Genomic DNA, 19,598 nt, shown 5'->3' on the forward strand with positions numbered 1-19,598 from the left:
CTTTACTGAACAAAATGTATAATTCCCAAAGAAATAGAAATTTCACCTCTCCCAATTTAAAAAATTGGAAATCAAGTTTGCCTACAAGCCATGTCAGCATATTATTAGCATCTACTCAGAAATGCAAAAACACAAAATTAGCTCAAGGTATTGTTAGGGCTAGCGGAACGCACCAAATAATAAGACAGATAGAGTATGGTGCGTTCGCAGCCCGGGGTCCACCGTGCAGAGATGGAACCTGCTGCCAAGTAATGACGGACTATATGGCGGTACTCATAAGTATACACACGTGGGTTAAACTTCACCCAGCGTGAAGGAAGCGATCCTGTTGCGTCACAGGACCGCGGTACCGCACATAGAGCGCGAGCAAGTAGTCAGCGAACTCAACCCCAACTAGGATTGAAGTCCGATTAAACCCTTGCTGGCACAACACCGCAACTGGGTGTGTAAGGAAACCATATAACAATATTAAGGCACAAGAGTGCATGCGGTGCCGCACTGACGAACGCCACTAACCACCCAAGCTTGGGAAAGGAAAGCACAAAGGAAGTGCACGGCGCCGTACTGGCGGTCACAGCAACTGGACGCTGTAATGTGTGATTCGTGCAGTAGGATAAATCTGGCGCTAGATAGCAGCCATACACCTTCCGCGAACAGACATTCAATAGGGTAGGGGTATCCAAGGACGACTTGCACTCACAACATACACACATTACCAATTGTACACTAGCGCATGGCCGTGCGGTCATGCACAGTTTATATAGCTGCAGCACAGGAAGTGGCCACAGAAACTTTGCCCTTCCAAGACCTGCCAAGAGGACCAATGGAATGTGCTGCAGAGCCTGAGCACATGACCCTCGATCTCCAACGGGAGATCTTGCCCTGGGCATGCTCAGTGTGTGCAGACAAGGACTTAGTCACAGAGAAGTCCGCTCGCTGCTGACCAGCACTGGCTTTAATGGCAGAAGCTGAAGAAGCAGCAGTAACTCTCTGTACACAGTGAGACTGAGCAAGACGCTGGGACCGACGTCCCTGCTGAGCAGGCTCCACTGCGGCTGGATAAGAATGGGAGACCGCAGCGGAGATGGCTCGAGATTCCCCCTGTGCAGAAGTGGGAACTCGAGACCTAACATTACCCCCCCTCCTAGGGCCCCCCCTCCTTGGGCCTCGCTACGCTCAAAGGCAGCAATGAGCTGCGGGGACCGAATGTTTTCAGCAGGCTCCCATGACCTGTCCTCTGGGCCATAACCCTTCCAATCCACCAGATAGAACTTTTTGCCACGTACCACCTTGCACCCCAATATAGCGTTCACCTCGTAATCGTCCGTAGATGAACCCGATGTCCCGGCAGATGACTCGGAAAACCGGGACATGTACACGGGTTTCAAGAGGGACACATGAAAGGTGTCGGTGATACCCAAGCATGGAGGAAGAGCCAAACGGTAGACCACAGGATTAACCCGTTCGAGAACCTTGAAGGGACCCAAGTAGCGAGGAGCAAACTTAGTGGACTCAACTCGCAGCCTGATGTTACGGGCGGAGAGCCACACCAAGTCGCCAGGAGCAAAGGTCGGAGCGGGGCGCCGATGAACATCGGCGGAGGACCTCATTCTCTCCTTTGAGGCCTGAATGGCATCCTGCGTGCGGTCCCAAATGTCCCGTGCCTCCACAGCCCAGTCTGCCACCCTGGAGTCAGCAGAAGACACAGGCATGGGCACAGGAACACGCGGATGCTGGCCGTAATTTAGGAGGAATGGAGTCTGACCGGTGGAGTCGGCTACGGCATTGTTAAGTGCAAACTCTGCCCACGGTAGCAAGGATGCCCAGTCATCCTGTCTGGCAGAAACAAAATGTCGTAAATATGTGACCAAGGTCTGGTTGGCCTTCTCTACCAACCCATTCGTCTCGGGATGATATGCCGAAGAGAGATTCAACTCAATACTGAGTAGACGACAAAGCTCTCTCCAGAATCGAGACGCAAACTGGGGACCCCGGTCACTAACAATTTTGTCTGGCATACCGTGTAGGCGAAAGATATGCTTAACGAACAAGACAGCCAACGCCCGTGCAGAAGGTAGCCGTGGAAGAGGCACCAAGTGCACCATTTTGGAAAAATGGTCGGTGATCACCCAGATAATGGTGCAATTACGAGACTTGGGTAAGCCCACCACAAAGTCCATCCCGACCATCTCCCAGGGCCTGTCCGCCACCGGCAGAGGATAAAGCAAACCAGCTGGCCGTTGCCGAGGAGTCTTGTTCTTGGCACAAGAGACACACGCCCGAACATACTCTGCGACATCATGAGCCATATGCGGCCACCAGTATGTCCTCGCCAGTAACTCAGATGTCCTTTTGGTACCAAAATGTCCACCCACCCTGGACGAGTGTGCCCAAGAGAGAACCTCCGGTCGCAAAGTGGATGGAACAAAAGTCTTGCCCGGGGGCACAGACTCTAGCGAAACCGGGGCCACAGTTCTCAAGCTCTCGGTGGGGACAATAAGCCGAGGCTCCTCCTCCTCCTCCGCAGATGACACAACGGAGCGAGAGAGAGCGTCGGCCCGAATGTTCTTCTCCCCAGAAAGAAAATGGAGGGTGAAATGAAACCGGGAGAACAATAAGGACCATCTGGCCTGGCGAGAATTCAACCGCTGGGCTGTCTGCAGGTACACCAAATTTTTATGGTCTGTGAAGACTTGGAAGGGAAAACGTGCTCCCTCCAAGAGATGTCTCCACTCCGAGAAAGCCAACTTCATGGCTAGCAACTCCCTGTCCCCGATGGAATAATTCCTCTCTGCTGGTGAGAAGGTCTTGGAGAAAAAGAAGCAGGGATGCTTCCGACCTTGAGCATCCTTTTGGAAGAGGACTGCTCCAGCACCAACAGAAGAGGCATCCACCTCCATGATAAATGGCTTATCAACATCGGGGCGATGTAGGATGGGAGCGCTAGCGAAGTGTGACTTTATAGAGTTAAAGGCCTTGGAGACCTCCTCAGACCACAATTTGGGATTTGCCCCCTTCTTGGTGAGGGCAACCAAGGGAGCTACCAAAGTTGAGAAGTGCGGAATGAACTGGCGATAATAATTAATGAACCCAATAAAGCGCTGCACCGCTTTAAGAGAATGGGGTTCCTGCCAGTCCATCACAGCCTGTAGCTTGGCAGGATCCATACCCAATCCCTGGGCTGAGATGATGTAGCCCAGGAAAGGTAAGGACTCCTGCTCAAACATACACTTCTCCAACTTGGCATAGAGGGAGTTTGCCCTTAGGAGGTCGAAGACTTTGCAAACATCTCTCCGGTGGGAGTCAATATCTGGAGAGTAGATGAGAATATCATCCAGATAGTCTATGACCGAGGTGGAAAGCATATCCCGGAAGATATTGTTCACAAAGTCTTGGAAAACGGCTGGGGCATTACAGAGGCCGAAGGGCATTACCAGATATTCATAGTGCCCATCCCTGGTGTTAAAAGCCGTCTTCCATTCGTCCCCCTCACGGATGCGAATCAGGTTGTAAGCACCCCGCAGATCTAGTTTAGTAAATACCCTTGCTCCCCGAAGCCTGTCGAAGAGCTCAGATATCAAGGGCAAAGGATACTTATTTTTAACGGTGATGGCATTAAGACCCCTGCAGTCTATGCATGGACGCAATTCCCCATTCTTCTTCTGCACGAAGAAGAACCCTGCCCCAGCAGGTGACACTGACTTCCTAATGAATCCTCTTGCCAGATTTTCCTGAATGTACTGTGACATTGCCTCCGTCTCCGGGAGAGATAGCGGATAGACTCGACCCCGGGGAGGCTCAGCACCAGGCAAGAGATCAATAGAACAGTCATAGGGGCGATGGGGCGGAAGGATCTCCGCCGCCTTTTTGGAGAACACGTCTGCATAAGACCAATACTGCTTGGGGAGAGAGGAAAGATCTGCGGGTACCTCAGTAGTAGCAACATGAACGCACTCCCTCTGACACCTACCCCCACAAGATTCGCCCCATCCCAGGATTCTGCCAGAGGACCACTCGATATGAGGAGAGTGGTACCGTAGCCAAGGTATTCCCAACAGGACCTCATCAATTCCCTCAGGAATGACGAGCAGAGATATCATCTCCTGATGAGATGGCGACATGGACAGAGTAAAAGGGACGGTCTGGTGTGTTATCTGTGAGGGCAGTGTCGACCCATTCACCACTCGTACCGTTACTGGTTGAGCTAGCATAACCAGGGGTATTGCGTGACGTTGGGCGAAGGCAGAAGACATAAAATTGCCCTCCGCCCCAGAATCCACGCAGAGCTCTACCAAGTGGGAGAATGAGCCTATAGTAATTGTCCCCTTAAAGGACAATTTAGAGGCAAATGTCGCCGTGTCTAGTGTACCTCCACCTACTACCACTAGACGCTGACGTTTCCTCGACCGCTGAGAACATCTGGTGGCTAGATGTCCTGACTGCTGGCAAACATGACAGACCTTGAGTGCACAAGCGGTCCGGGACTTAGATCCCGCTTGTGACACTTCCCTGGCCTCATGTGACTCAGGAACCAGGACCGGAGATTCCAGAGGTTTGGCGAAGGTAGGAGCCAGCCGAAACCTCTGCCTACACTGGGCTCGCTCTAACCTCCGCTCGTTAAAACGGAGGTCAATTCGAGTGGAGACAGTTATTAACTCCTCCAGTGTGGCAGGAACCTCCCTAGTGGCCAGAGCGTCCTTAACGTGGTCAGCCAGGCCCCTCCAAAATATGGGGATAAGAGCTTTATCCGACCAATCCAGCTCAGAAGCTAAAGTGCGGAATTGGACGGCAAAATGACTGACCAAGGACTCACCCTGAGTTATTGCCAGCAGTTGGAGCGCAGTATCATGGGTGACTTGAGGTCCTAAAAAGACCTGTTTCAGAGTGCTCAGAAACAGCGGAGCACTCTGCACCACATGATCGCCACGCTCCCACAGCGGTGTAGCCCATTCCAATGCCCTGTCCGACAAGAGAGACACTATAAATCCCACCTTAGCCCGCTCTGTGGGAAAACGTGCAGCCAGGAGCTCGAGATGAATAGAGCACTGACTCACAAATCCCCTACAAAATTTGCTATCGCCAGAAATTTTTTCTGGCAGCGGGAGGCGAGAAAATGTCGGAGCAGGGGTGGCAATGGACAGGGTTGCTGCAGCCACGCTAGCAGCCTGTACAGCAACTGCGGTAACATCCACAGCTGAGGTTGCGCTCTCAAGAGCCGCCAACCTATCCTCCAGCTGCTGGATATATGGCAAGGATTGCTGTTTGTCGGTCATTACTAGCCAGACCCTGGCGCTAGTGTAATGTTTGGGCTAGCGGAACGCACCATTAATAAGACAGATAGAGTATGGTGCGTTCGCAGCCCGGGGTCCACCGTGCAGAGATGGAACCTGCTGCAAAGTAATGATGGACTATATGGCGGTACTCATAAGTATACACACGTGGGTTAAACTTCACCCAGCGTGAAGGAAGCGATCCTGTTGCATCACAGGACCGCGGTACCGCACATAGAGCGCGAGCAAGTAGTCAGCGAACTCAACCCCAACTAGGATTGAAGTCCGATTAGACCCTTGCTGGCACAACACCGCAACTGGGTGTGTAAGGAAACCATATAACAATATTAAGGCACAAGAGTGCATGCGGTGCCGCACTGACGAACGCCACTAACCACCCAGGCTTGGGTAAGGAAAGCACAAAGGAAGTGCACGGCGCCGTACTGGCAGTCACAGCAACTGGACGCTGTAATGTGTGATTCGTGCAGTAGGATAAGTCGGGCGCTAGATAGCAGCCATACACCTTCCGCGAACAGACATTCAATAGGGTAGGGGTATCCAAGGACGACTTGCACTCACAACATACACACATTACCAATTGTACACTAGCGCATGGCCGTGCGGTCATGCACAGTTTATATAGCTGCAGCACAGGAAGTGGCCACAGAAACTTTGCCCTTCCAAGACCTGCCAAGAGGACCAATGGAATGTGCTGCAGAGCCTGAGCACATGACCCTCGATCTCCAACGGGAGATCTTGCCCTGGGCATGCTCAGTGTGTGCAGACAAGGACTTAGTCCCAGAGAAGTCCGCTCGCTGCTGACCAGCACTGGCTTTAATGGCAGAAGCTGAAGAAGCAGCAGTAACTCTCTGTACAGAGTGAGACTGAGCAAGACGCTGGGACCGACGTCCCTGCTGAGCAGGCTCCACTGCGGCTGGATAAGAATGGGAGACCGCAGCGGAGATGGCTCGAGATTCCCCCTGTGCAGAAGCGGGAACTCGAGACCTAACAGGTATGTTGAGAATATGCTGGAATCAATCAGCGGCACGATTGAAGCAGCGCATCAAACTTGCCCCACCAACAACACTGTTAGGCCCCTTCACATGGCCATATAAAACACGTACGTGTTACACCGATATCGGTGTCAACAGTGTTTTCAGTGTGTTGTCCATGTGCCATCCATGTTTTTCCGGCATGGATACTGGAAATGAAGTTACAAAGCCTCTCACAAGCATTCAATGTTAAACACGTACGGCACACGTACAGCACATGGCTGGCTCATGGACATACAGTGTGTTCAAGGACATATATAAGGTATACACACACATATTTCGTTTATATACAGTATGCTCAGATACATATAAACAATATAGTGCACACATGCAGTATACAAATATAAAATACACAGACACACATCCTATATACTGTATGTGTTAGGACTGGCGGAACGCACCAAGTTTAAGATGAAATAGTATTAGGTGCGTTCGCAGTCCGAGGTCCACCGTGCAGGTGAAAACCCTGCTGCTAGTAAAGATGAACGATATGGCGGTACAATGTGAGAACACACATGGGTTAACTTCACCCTGTGTGAAGAAAGCGAACCCTGTTGCGTTACAGGGCCGCGGTACCGCACCAAGAGCGCAAGCAAGGAGTCTCAGAACACAATCCCAAGACTCAGGATTTGAGTTCATAAAGACCTCATGCGCTCGACACCGCTACTAGGGTGTCAGAGAGGCAGAAATAATAATATTTAAGAAGCACGAGAGTGCGTGCGGTGCCGCACTGGCGGACGCCACTAATCACCCAGGCTTGGGTCAGGAAAGTGCAGAGAAAGCGCACGGCGCCGCACCGCAATTAGACGCTGTAATGTGTGTAACGTGCTGATGGCTTGGACAGGCGCTAGATAGCTTCCATCATTCGCGAACAGTCAACAACACTAGGAATGGGAATGATTTAGGAGCTTTCATCCATCGACATACATCCATCTACACACACACATTATCAAGTCAATACTAGCGCATGGCCATGTGGCCATGCGAGCCTTAAATAGTTGCAGCACGTTTAGGACCTTCAAAGAAGGACCAATGGAGTTGCTGCAGTACCTGAGCATGTGACCCCAGATCTCCACTGAGAGATCTTGCCCTGGGCATGCTCAGAGTGCAAAGCAGGACTTAGGCCTAGCACCTACAAGGACCTTCCAAGAAGGACCAATGACCTAGCTGCAGTATCTGATCATGTGACCCTCGATCTCCACTGAGAGATCTTACTCTGGGCATGCTCAGAACGTGAAAAGCAGGACTTAGTCCCAGAAGCATCTGCTCGCCGCTGCCCAGCACTGACTTCAATGGCAGAAGCAGGAAATGCAGCAGTAACTCTTAGCACTGTTATGAACTGGTGGTTTAGGAGCAACATGGGACGAGCTCTGAAGGAGGTGGTACCTGTACTGACCGCAGTCCCTAAGCTCAACCCAACACTAGAAGTAGCCGTGGGATGCTCCTGTCACTCCCTAGGCACCTCGTCACAGCCTGAGAACTAACTACCCCTAAAGATAGAAACAGGAAAACTATCTTGCCTCAGAGAAAATCCCCAAAGGATAGATAGCCCCCCACAAGTAATGACTGTGAGTGGAGAGGGAAAAGACATACACAGAATGAAACCAGGATGTAGCACAGGAGGCCAGTCTAGCTAGATAGATAGGACAGGATAGAATACTGTGCGGTCAGTATTAAAAACTACAAAAATCCACACAGAGTTTACAAAAATCTCCACACCTGACTAAAGGTGTGGAGGGTAAATCTGCTTCCCAGAGCTTCCAGCTTAACTGAATTAATCCATACTGACAAGCTGGACAAAACATAGAAAGCACAGAATGAATAAGTCCACAACCTGTGGACAGAAAAGAGCAAGCAAGGACTTAACTTTGCTGAACTGGTCAGGATATCAGGGAAATCCAAGAGAGATGTGAATCCAACCAGGAACCATTGACAAGTGGCACTGGCTGAAGGGAAGAGCCAGGCATTAATAGCCGAGCAGAAAGACAATCAGTGGAAGCAGCTGCAGACTGCTAAATCCAAGGAGCAGCCATACCACTTAAAACCACCGGAGGGAGCCCAAGAGTGGAATTCACAACAGTACCCCCCCCCTTGAGGAGGGGTCACCGAACCCTCACCAGAGCCCCCAGGCCGATCAGGACGAGCCAAGTGAAAAGCACAAACCAAATCGGCGGCATGGACATCGGAGGCAACAACCCAAGAATTATCCTCCTGGCCATAACCCTTCCACTTGACAAGATACTAAAGCCTCCACCTCGAAAAACGAGAATCCAAAATTTTCTCAACCTCATATTCCAACTCTCCCTCAACCAACACCAGGGCAGGAGGATCAACCGAGGGAACAATGGGCACCACATATCTCCGCAATAAAAGATCTATGGAAAACATTATGAATGGCAAAAGAGGCTGAAAGAGCCAAACGAAAAGACACCGGATTGATAATTTCAGAAATCTTATAAGGACCAATAAACCGAGGCTGAAACTTAGGGGAAGAAACCTTCACAGGAACATGACGAGAAGACAACCAAACCAAATCCCCCACACGAAGCCGGGGACCAACACACCGACGGCGGTTAGCAAAACGTTGAGCCTTTTCCTGAGACAACGTCAAATTGTCCACCACATGAGTCCAAATCTGCTGCAGCCTGTCCACCACAGAATCCACACCAGGACAATCAGAAGGCTCAACCTGCCCCGAAGAAAAACGAGGATGAAAACCAAAATTACAAAAGAAAGGTGAAACCAAAGTAGCCGAACTAGCCCGATTATTAAGGGCAAACTCGGCCAACGGCAAGAAAGCCACCCAATCATCCTGATCAGCAGACACAAAGCATCTCAAATAGGTTTCCATGGTCTGATTAGTTTGCTCAGTTTGGCCATTAGTCTGAGGATGAAACGCCGAAGAAAAAGACAAATCAATGCCCATCCTAGCACAAAAGGCCCGCCAAAACCTAGAGACAAACTGAGAACCTCTGTCAGACACAATATTCTCCGGAATGCCATGCAAATGAACCACATGCTGAAAAAACAATGGAACCAAATCTGAGGAGCAAGGCAACTTAGGCAAAGGTACCAGATGGACCATTTTAGAGAACCGGTCACAAACAACCCAGATAACAGACATCTCCTGGGAAACAGGAAGATCCGAAATAAAATCCATGGAAATATGCGTCCATGGCCTCTCAGGGACCGGCAAAGGCAAAAGCAACCCACTAGCGCGGGAACAGCAAGGCTTGGCCCGGGCGCAAGTCCCACAGGACTGCACAAAAGCACGCACATCGCGCGACAAGAAAGGCCACCAAAAGGACCTAGCAACCAAATCTCTGGTACCAAAAATCCCAGGATGACCAGCCAACACTGAACAATGAACCTCAGAAATTACCTTACTTGTCCATCTATCAGGAACAAACAGCTTCCCCACTGGACAGCGGTCAGGCTTATCAGCCTGAAATTCCCGAAGCACCCGCCGCAAATCAGGGGAGATGGCAGAAAGAATCACCCCTTCCTTAAGAATGCCAACCGGCTCAAGGACTCCAGGAGAATCAGGCAAAAAACTCCTAGAGAGGGCATCAGCCTTAACATTCTTAGATCCCGGAAGATACGAGACCACAAAATCAAAACGGGAGAAAAACAGGGACCATCGAGCCTGTCTAGGATTCAGCCGCTTGGCCGACTCGAGGTAAATCAGATTCTTATGATCATTCAAGGCCACAACGCGGTGCTTAGCTCCCTCAAGCCAATGTCGCCACTCCTCAAACGCCAACTTCATAGCCAACAACTCCCGATTGCCGACATCATAATTGCGTTCCGCAGGCGAAAACTTTCTGGAAAAAAAAGCACACGGTTTCATCAAAGAACCATCAGAATCCCTCTGAGACAAAACGGCCCCTGCCCCAATCTCAGAAGCGTCAACCTCAACCTGAAAAGGAAGAGAAACATCCGGCTGACGCAACATGGGCAGAAGTAAATCGGCGTTTAAGCTCCCGAAAGGCCTCAACAGCCGCAGAGGACCAATTCGTCACATCAGTGCCTTTCTTCGTCAAGTCAGTAAGGGGCTTAACCACACTGGAAAAGTTGGCAATGAAACGGCGATAGAAATTAGCAAAGCCCAAAAATTTTTGAAGGCTCTTCACAGATGTGGGTTGAATCCAGTCATGAATAGCTTGGACCTTAACAGGATCCATTTCCATAGACGAGGGAGAAAAAATAAAACCCAAAAAAGAGACCTTCTGAACTCCGAATAGGCACTTAGACCCCTTCACAAATAAAGCATTATCACGAAGGATCTGGAATACCATCCTGACCTGCTTCACATGAGACTCCCAATCATCGGAAAAAATCAAAATATCATCCAAATATACAACCATGAATTTATCAAGATAATTGCGGAAAATATGCATGAAAGATTGGAACACAGATGGAGCATTAGAGAGCCCGAATGGCATCACGAGGTATTCAAAATGGCCTTCGGGCGTATTAAATGCAGTTTTCCATTCGCCACCCTGTTTAATACGAACAAGATTATATGCCCCTCGGAGGTCAATCTTAGTAAACCAACTAGGCCCCTTAATCTGAGCAAACAAATCAGAAAGCAAAGGCAAGGGGTATTGGAATTTGACCGTGATCTTATTAAGAAGACGTTAATCTATACAGGGTCTCAAGGAGCCATCCTTCTTAGCAACAAAAAAGAAACCCGCTCCCAATGGTGACGAAGACGGCCGAATATGCCCCTTCTCCAAAGATTCCTTAACATAGCTCCGCATGGCGGCATGCTCTGGCACAGACAGATTGAAAAGTCGGCCGTTAGGGAACTTACAACCTGGAATCAAGTTAATAGCACAATCACAGTCCCTATGTGGAGGAAGGGAACTGGACTTGGGCTCATCAAATACATCCTGGAAATCTGACAAAAACTCAGGGACCTCAGAAGAGGGGGAAGAGGAAATTGACATCAAAGGAACGTCACTATGTACCCCTTGACAACCCCAACTAGTCACAGACATAGTTTTCCAATCCAGCACCAGATTATGTTCCTGTAACCATGGAAAACCCAATACAACAACATCATGCAGGTTATGCAACACCAGAAAACGGCAATCTTCCTGATGTGCTGGAGCCATGTACATGGTCATCTGCGTCCAGTACCGAGGTTTATCCTTGGCCAATGGTGTAGCATCAATGCCCCTCAAAGGAATAGGGCTCTGCAAAGGCTGCAAGGAAAAACCACAGCGCCTGGCGAATTCTAAGTCCATTAAGTTCAGGGCAGCGCCTGAATCCACAAATGCCATGACAGAAAAGGACGACAATGAGCAAATCAGGGTCACAGATAAAAGAAATTTAGGCTGTACAGTACTGATGGTAACAGACCTAGCGACCCTCCTAGTACGCTTAGGGCAATCAGAAATAACATGAGCAGAATCACCACAGTAAAAACACAGCCTATTCTGACGTCTGAATTCCTGCCGTTCTGTTCTAGTCAAAATCCTATCACATTGCATAGGCTCAGGACTCTGCTCAGAGGACACTGCCATATGGTGCACAGCTTTGCGCTCGCGCAGACGCCGATCAATCTGAATGGCTAGAGACATAGATTCGCTCAAACCAGTAGGCGTAAGGAAGCCCACCATAACATCTTTAAGGGCTTCAGTGTTATGACCTGGTGGTAAGGACAATAATGGACCTGGTGGTTAAGAGCACACGGAATGACCTGATAGTTACAAATAATATAGGACGAGCTCTGAGACGTGGGAACTCTGCTGACCGCAATCCCTAATCCTATCACACACACTAGAAATAGCCGTGGATTGCTCCTAACGCTCCCTATGCAACTCGACACAGCCTAAGGAACTAGCTAGCCCTGAAGATAGAAAAATAAGCCTACCTTGCCTCAGAGAAATTCCCCAAAGGAAAAGGCAGCCCCCCACATATAATGACTGTGAGTAAAGATGAAAATACAAACACAGAGATGAAATAGATTTAGCAAAGTGAGGCCCGACTTACTGAACAGACTGAGGATAGGAAAGGCAACTTTGTGGTCAGCATAAAAAACTAAAAAAAGACCACGCAGAGGGCGCAAAAGACCCTCCGCACCGACTCACGGTGCGGAGGCGCTCCCTCTGTGTCCCAGAGCTTCCAGCAAGCGGACAAAAATCAAAATAGCAAGCTGGACAGAAAAATAGCAAACTAAAGAAAAACAAGCAGGAACTTAGCTTCTGCTGGGAAGACAGGTCACAAGAACGATCCAGGAGTGAACTAGACCAATACTGGAACATTGACAGGTGGCATGGAGCAATGATCTAAGTGGAGTTAAATAGAGCAGCCAGCTAACGAATTAACCTCGTCACCTGTGGAAGGAAACTCAGAAGCTGCAGCCCCATGGACAGAACCAGCCGAAGTACCATTCATGACCACAGGAGGGAGCTTGACAACAGAATTCACAACAGTACCCCCCCCTTGAGGAGGGGTCACCGAACCCTCACCAGAGCCCCCAGGCCGACCAGGACGAGCCAAATGAAAGGCACGAACCAGATCGGCAGCATGAACATCGGAGGCAAAGACCCAGGAATTATCTTCCTGACCATAACCCTTCCACTTGACCAGGTACTGGAGTTTCCGTCTCGAAATACGAGAATCCAAAATCTTCTCCACCACATACTCCAACTCCCCCTCAACCAACACCGGGGCAGGATCAACGGATGGAACCACAGGCGCCACGCATCTCCGCAACAACGACCTATGGAATACATTATGGATGGCAAAAGAAGCTGGAAGGGTCAAACGAAACGACACAGGATTGAGAACCTCAGAAATCTTATACGGACTAATGAAACGAGGCTTAAACTTAGGAGAGGAAACCTTCATAGGAACATAACGAGACGACAACCAAACCAAATCCCCAACACGAAGTCGGGGACCCACACAGCGCCGGCGGTTAGCGAAACGTTGAGCCTTCTCCAAGGACAATGTTAAATTGTCCACCACATGAGTCCAAATCTGCTGCAACCTATCCACCACAGTATCTACACCAGGACAGTCCGAAGACTCAACCTGCCCTGAAGAGAAACGAGGATGGAAACCAGAATTGCAGAAAAACGGCGAAACCAAAGTAGCTGAGCTGGCCCGATTATTAAGGGCGAACTCAGCCAAAGGCAAAAAGGACACCCAATCATCCTGATCAGCAGAAACAAAGCATCTCAGATATGTTTCCAAAGTCTGATTAGTTCGTTCGGTTTGGCCATTTGTCTGAGGATGGAAAGCCGAGGAAAAAGATAAATCAATGCCCATCCTAGCACAAAAGGCTCGCCAAAACCTCGAAATAAACTGGGAACCTCTGTCCGAAACGATGTTCTCCGGAATGCCATGTAAACGAACCACATGCTGGAAAAACAATGGCACCAAATCAGAGGAGGAAGGCAACTTAGACAAGGGTACCAAATGAACCATCTTAGAGAAGCGATCACAAACCACCCAAATGACCGACATCTTTTGAGAGACAGGGAGATCCGAAATAAAATCCATAGAGATATGCGTCCAGGGCCTCTTCGGGACCGGCAAGGGCAAAAGCAACCCACTGGCACGAGAACAGCAGGGCTTAGCCCGAGCACAAGTCCCACAGGACTGCACAAAAGAACGCACATCCCGCGACAAAGACGGCCACCAAAAGGATCTAGCCACCAAATCTCTGGTACCAAAGATTCCAGGATGACCAGCCAACACCGAACAATGAACCTCAGAGATAACTCTACTAGTCCATTTATCAGGGACAAAGAGTTTCTCCGCTGGGCAACGGTCAGGTCTATCAGCCTGAAATTTTTGCAGCACCCGCCGCAAATCAGGGGAGATGGCAGACAAAATTACCCCCTCTTTGAGAATACCCGCCGGCTCAGGAACACCCGGAGAGTCGGGCACAAAATTCCTTGACAGGGCATCAGCCTTCACATTCTTAGAGCCTGGAAGGTACGAAACCACAAAATCAAAGCAGGAGAAAAATAGCGACCAACGAGCCTGTCTAGGATTCAACCGTTTGGCAGACTCGAGATAAGTCAAATTCTTGTGATCTGTCAAGACCACCACGCGATGCTTGGCTCCTTCAAGCCAATGACGCCACTCCTCGAATGCCCACTTCATGGCCAACAACTCTCGATTGCCAACATCATAATTGCGCTCAGCAGGCGAAAACTTTCTAGAAAAGAAGGCACATGGTTTCATCACCGAGCCATCAGAACTTCTTTGCGACAAAACAGCCCCTGCTCCAATCTCAGAAGCATCAACCTCGACCAGAAACGGGAGCGAAACATCTGGCTGGCACAACACAGGGGCAGAAGAAAAATGACGCTTTAACTCCTGAAAAGCTTCCACAGCCGCAGAAGACCAATTGACCACATCAGCACCCTTCTTGGTCAAATCAGTCAACGGTTTAGCAACACTAGAAAAATTACTGATGAAGCGACGATAAAAATTAGCAAAGCCCAGGAACTTTTGCAGACTCTTCACAGATGTCGGCTGAGTTCAATCATAAATGGCCTGGACTTTAACAGGGTCCATCTCGATAGTAGAAGGGGAAAAAATGAAACCCAAAAATGAAACCTTCTGAACTCCAAAGAGACACTTTGACCCCTTCACAAACAAATAATTCGCACGAAGGACCTGGAACACCATTCTGACCTGCTTCACGTGAGACTCCCAATCATCCGAAAAGACCAAAATATCATCCAAATATACAATCAGGAATTTATCCAGGTACTCTCGGAAGATGTCATGCATAAAGGACTGAAATACTGATGGAGCATTGGAAAGCCCGAATGGCATAACCAGGTACTCAAAATGGCCCTCGGGCGTATTAAATGCTGTTTTCCATTCATCGCCCTGTTTAATACGCACAAGATTATACACACCACGAAGATCTATCTTGGTGAACCAACTAGCCACCTAAATCCGAGCAAACAAATCAGACGGCAGCGGCAAAGGATACTGAAATTTGACTGTGATTTTATTAAGAAGGCGGTAATCAATACAAGGTCTCAAAGAACCATCCTTCTTGGCCACAAAAAAGAACCCTGCTCCCAATGGTGACGACGACGGGCGAATATGACCCTTCTCCAAGGATTCCTTTACATAACTCCGCATAGCGGCGTGCTCTGGCACAGATAAATTGAACAGTCGGCCCTTAGGAAACTTACTACCAGGAATCAAATTGATAGCACAATCGCAATCCCTATGAGGAGGTAGGGCACTGGATTTGGGCTCATCAAATACATCCCGGTAATCCGACAAAAACTCCGGGACTTCAGAAGTGGTGGATGACGAAATAGACAAGAATGGAACATCACCATGTACCCCCTGACAACCCCAGCTGGACACAGCCATTGATTTCCAATCCAATACTGGATTATGGACCTGTAGCCATGGCAACACCAAAACTACCACATCATGCAGATTATGCAACACCAAAAAGCGAATATCCTCCTGATGTGCAGGAGCCATGCACATGGTCAATTGAGTCCAGTACTGAGGCTTATTCTTGGCCAAAGGCGTAGCATCAATTCCTCTCAATGGAATAGGATACTGCAAGGGCTCCAAGAAAAAACCACAGCGCCTAGCAAACTCCAAGTCCATCAAATTCAGGGCAGCGCCTGAATCCACAAATGCCATAACAGAATAGGATGACAAAGAGCAAATCAGAGTAACGGACAAAATAAATTTCGACTGTACCGTACCAATGGTGGCAGACCTAGCGAAACGCTTAGTGCGCTTAGGACAATCGGAGATAGCATGAGTGGATTCACCACAGTAAAAACACAGCCCATTCCGACGTCTGTGTTCTTGCCGTTCAGCTCTGGTCAAAGTCCTATCACATTGCATAGGCTCAGGTCTATGCTCAGATAATACCGCCAAATGGTGCACAGCTTTACGCTCACGCAAGCGTCGATCGATCTGAATGGCCAAAGACATAGACTCATTCAGACCAGCAGGCATGGGAAATCCCACCATGACATCCTTAAGGGCTTCAGAGAGACCCTTTCTGAAAATTGCTGCCAGGGCACATTCATTCCACTGAGTGAGTACAGACCACTTCCTAAACTTCTGACAATATATCTCTACCTCATCCTGACCCTGACACAGAGCCAGCAAGATTTTCTCTGCCTGATCCACTGAATTTGGTTCATCATAAAGCAATCCGAGCGCCAGAAAAAACGCATCAACATCACGCAATGCCGGATCTCCTGGCGCAAGGGAAAATGCCCAGTCTGGAGGGTCGCCACGTAACAAAGAAATAATGATTTTCACTTGTTGAACAGGGTCACCTGAGGAGCGAGGTTTCAAAGCAAGAAACAATTTACAATTATTTTTGAAATTCAAAAACTTAGATCTATCCCCAAATAACAAATCAGGAATTGGAATCCTAGGCTCTAACATCGGATTCTGAACCACAAAATCTTGAATGTTTTGTACCCTTGCAGTGAGATTATTCATACAAGAGGACAGACCTTGAATGTCCATATCTACACCTGTATCCTGAACCACCCAGAGGTAAAGGGGAAAAGAGAGACAAAACACACTGCAAAGAAAAAAAAATGGTCTCAGAACGTCTCTTATCCCTCTATTGAGATGCATTAATACTTTGGGCCACCTGTACTGTTATGACCTGGTGGTAAGGACAATAATGGACCTGGTGGTTAAGAGCACACGGAATGACCTGATAGTTACAAATAATATAGGACGAGCTCTGAGACGTGGGAACTCTGCTGACCGCAATCCCTAATCCTATCACACACACTAGAAATAGCCGTGGATTGCTCCTAACGCTCCCTATGCAACTCGACACAGCCTAAGGAACTAGCTAGCCCTGAAGATAGAAAAATAAGCCTACCTTGCCTCAGAGAAATTCCCCAAAGGAAAAGGCAGTCCCCACATATAATGACTGTGAGTAAAGATGAAAATACAAACACAGAGATGAAATAGATTTAGCAAAGTGAGGCCCGACTTACTGAACAGACTGAGGATAGGAAAGGTAACTTTGAGGTCAGCACAAAAAGCTTAAAAAAGACCACGCAGAGGGCGCAAAAGACCCTCCACACCGACTCACGGTGCGGAGGCGCTCCCTCTGCGTCCCAGAGCTTCCAGCAAGCAGGACAAAAATCAAAATAGCAAGCTGGACAGAAAAATAGCAAACTAAAGAAAAACAAGCAGGAACTTAGCTTCTGCTGGGAAGACAGGTCACAAGAACGATCCAGGAGTGAACTAGACCAATACTGGAACATTGACAGGTGGCATGGAGCAATGATCTAAGTGGAGTTAAATAGAGCAGCCAGCTAACAAATTAACCTCGTCACCTGTGGAAGGAAACTCAGAAGCCTCAGCCCCATGGACAGAACCAGCCGAAGTACCATTCATGACCACAGGAGGGAGCTTGACAACAGAATTCACAACACTTCAGAAAGACCTTTTCTGAAAATAGCAGCCAGAGCATCCTCATTCCATTTAGTGAGCACAGACCATTTCCTAAATTTCTGGCAGTGTAATTCTGCCGCTTCCTGACCTTGACACAGGGCCAACAGGGTTTTTTCTGCATGATCCACAGAATTAGGTTCATCATACAATAATCCGAGCGCTTGAAAAAATGCGTCTACATTCAGCAATGCCGGATCCCCTGATTCAAGGGAGAATGCCCAGTCCTGAGGGTCACCACGCAGCAAGGATATGATGTTTTTAACTTGCTGAATGGGATCACCAGGAGAACGGGGTTTCAAAGCAAAAAACAATTTGCAGTTATTTTTAAAGCTCAAAAACTTGGATCTGTCCCCAAAAAACAAATCAGGAGTAGGAATTCTAGGCTCCAAAGCCGGAGTCTGGACAACATAATCTTGGATACTCTGTACTCTTGCAGCAAGTTGATCCACACGAGAAAACAAACCCTGAACATCCATGCCAGAGCATAAATCCTGAACCACCCAGAGATCAAGAGGATAAAAAAGACAAAACAGAGCACAGAAAAAAAAATGGCTCAGAATTTTTTTTTCCTTCTTTTGAGATGCATTTAATTCATTTTTGGCCACTTGTACTGTTATGAACTGGTGGTTTAGGAGCAACATGGGACGAGCTCTGAAGGAGGTGGTACCTGTACTGACCGCAGTCCCTAAGCTCAACACACTAGAAGTAGCCGTGGGATGCTCCTGTCACTCCCTAGGCACCTCGTCACAGCCTGAGAACTAACTACCCCTAAAGATAGAAACAGGAAAACTATCTTGCCTCAGAGAAAATCCCCAAAGGATAAATAGCCCCCCACAAGTAATGACTGTGAGTGGAGAGGGAAAAGACATACACAGAATGAAACCAGGATGTAGCACAGGAGGCCAGTCTAGCTAGATAGATAGGACAGGATAGAATACTGTGCGGTCAGTATTAAAAACTACAAAAATCCACACAGAGTTTACAAAAATCTCCACACCTGACTAAAGGTGTGGAGGGTAAATCTGCTTCCCAGAGCTTCCAGCTTAACTGAATTAATCCATACTGACAAGCTGGACAAAACATAGAAAGCACAGAACGAATAAGTCCACAACCTGTGGACAGAAAAGAGCAAGCAAGGACTTAACTTTGCTGAACTGGTCAGGATATCAGGGAAATCCAAGAGAGATGTGAATCCAACCAGGAACCATTGACAAGTGGCACTGGCTGAAGGGAAGAGCCAGGCATAAATAGCCGAGCAGAAAGACAATCAGTGGAAGCAGCTGCAGACTGCTAAATCCAAGGAGCAGCCATACCACTTAAAACCACTGGAGGGAGCCCAAGAGCAGAACTCACAAAAGTGCCACTTACAACCACCGGAGGGAGCCCAAGAGCGGAATTCACAACAAGCACAGAGTCAGACTGAGCGAGACGCTGGGATCGACGTCTCCGCTGAGCAGGCTCCACTGCGGCAGGAGAAGAATGGGAGACCGCAGCGGAGATGGCCCGAGATTCCCCCTGCGCAGAGGCAGGAACTCGACCCCTAACAGTATGTACATGCATATATATAAACTAGATTGTGGCCCGATTCTAACGCATCGGGTATTCTAGAATATGCATGTCCCCGTAGTCTATGGACAATGATGATTCCAGAATTCGCGGCAGACTGTGCCCGTCGCTGATTGGTCGAGGCAACCTTTATGACATCGTCGCCATGGCAACCATTATGACATCATCGTCGCTGTGCCCGTTGCTGATTGGTCGAGGCCTGGCGGCCTCGACCAATCAGACGCGGGATATCTACGTCCTTTATGACATCATCGTTGCT

General features: G+C 48.7%; 1 protein-coding gene across 1 annotated transcript in view; it reads left to right on the forward strand.

Annotated features, from left to right (window-relative positions):
- The window catches only part of LOC138669768 (contactin-associated protein-like 5), a 1,597,333-nt gene that overhangs the window by 656,263 nt on the left and 921,472 nt on the right, over positions 1 to 19,598 (forward strand). The window lies entirely within an intron of this gene.

This window comes from Ranitomeya imitator, chromosome 3, assembly GCF_032444005.1.
Source record: "Ranitomeya imitator isolate aRanImi1 chromosome 3, aRanImi1.pri, whole genome shotgun sequence".
Taxonomy (NCBI): Eukaryota; Metazoa; Chordata; class Amphibia; order Anura; family Dendrobatidae; genus Ranitomeya; species Ranitomeya imitator.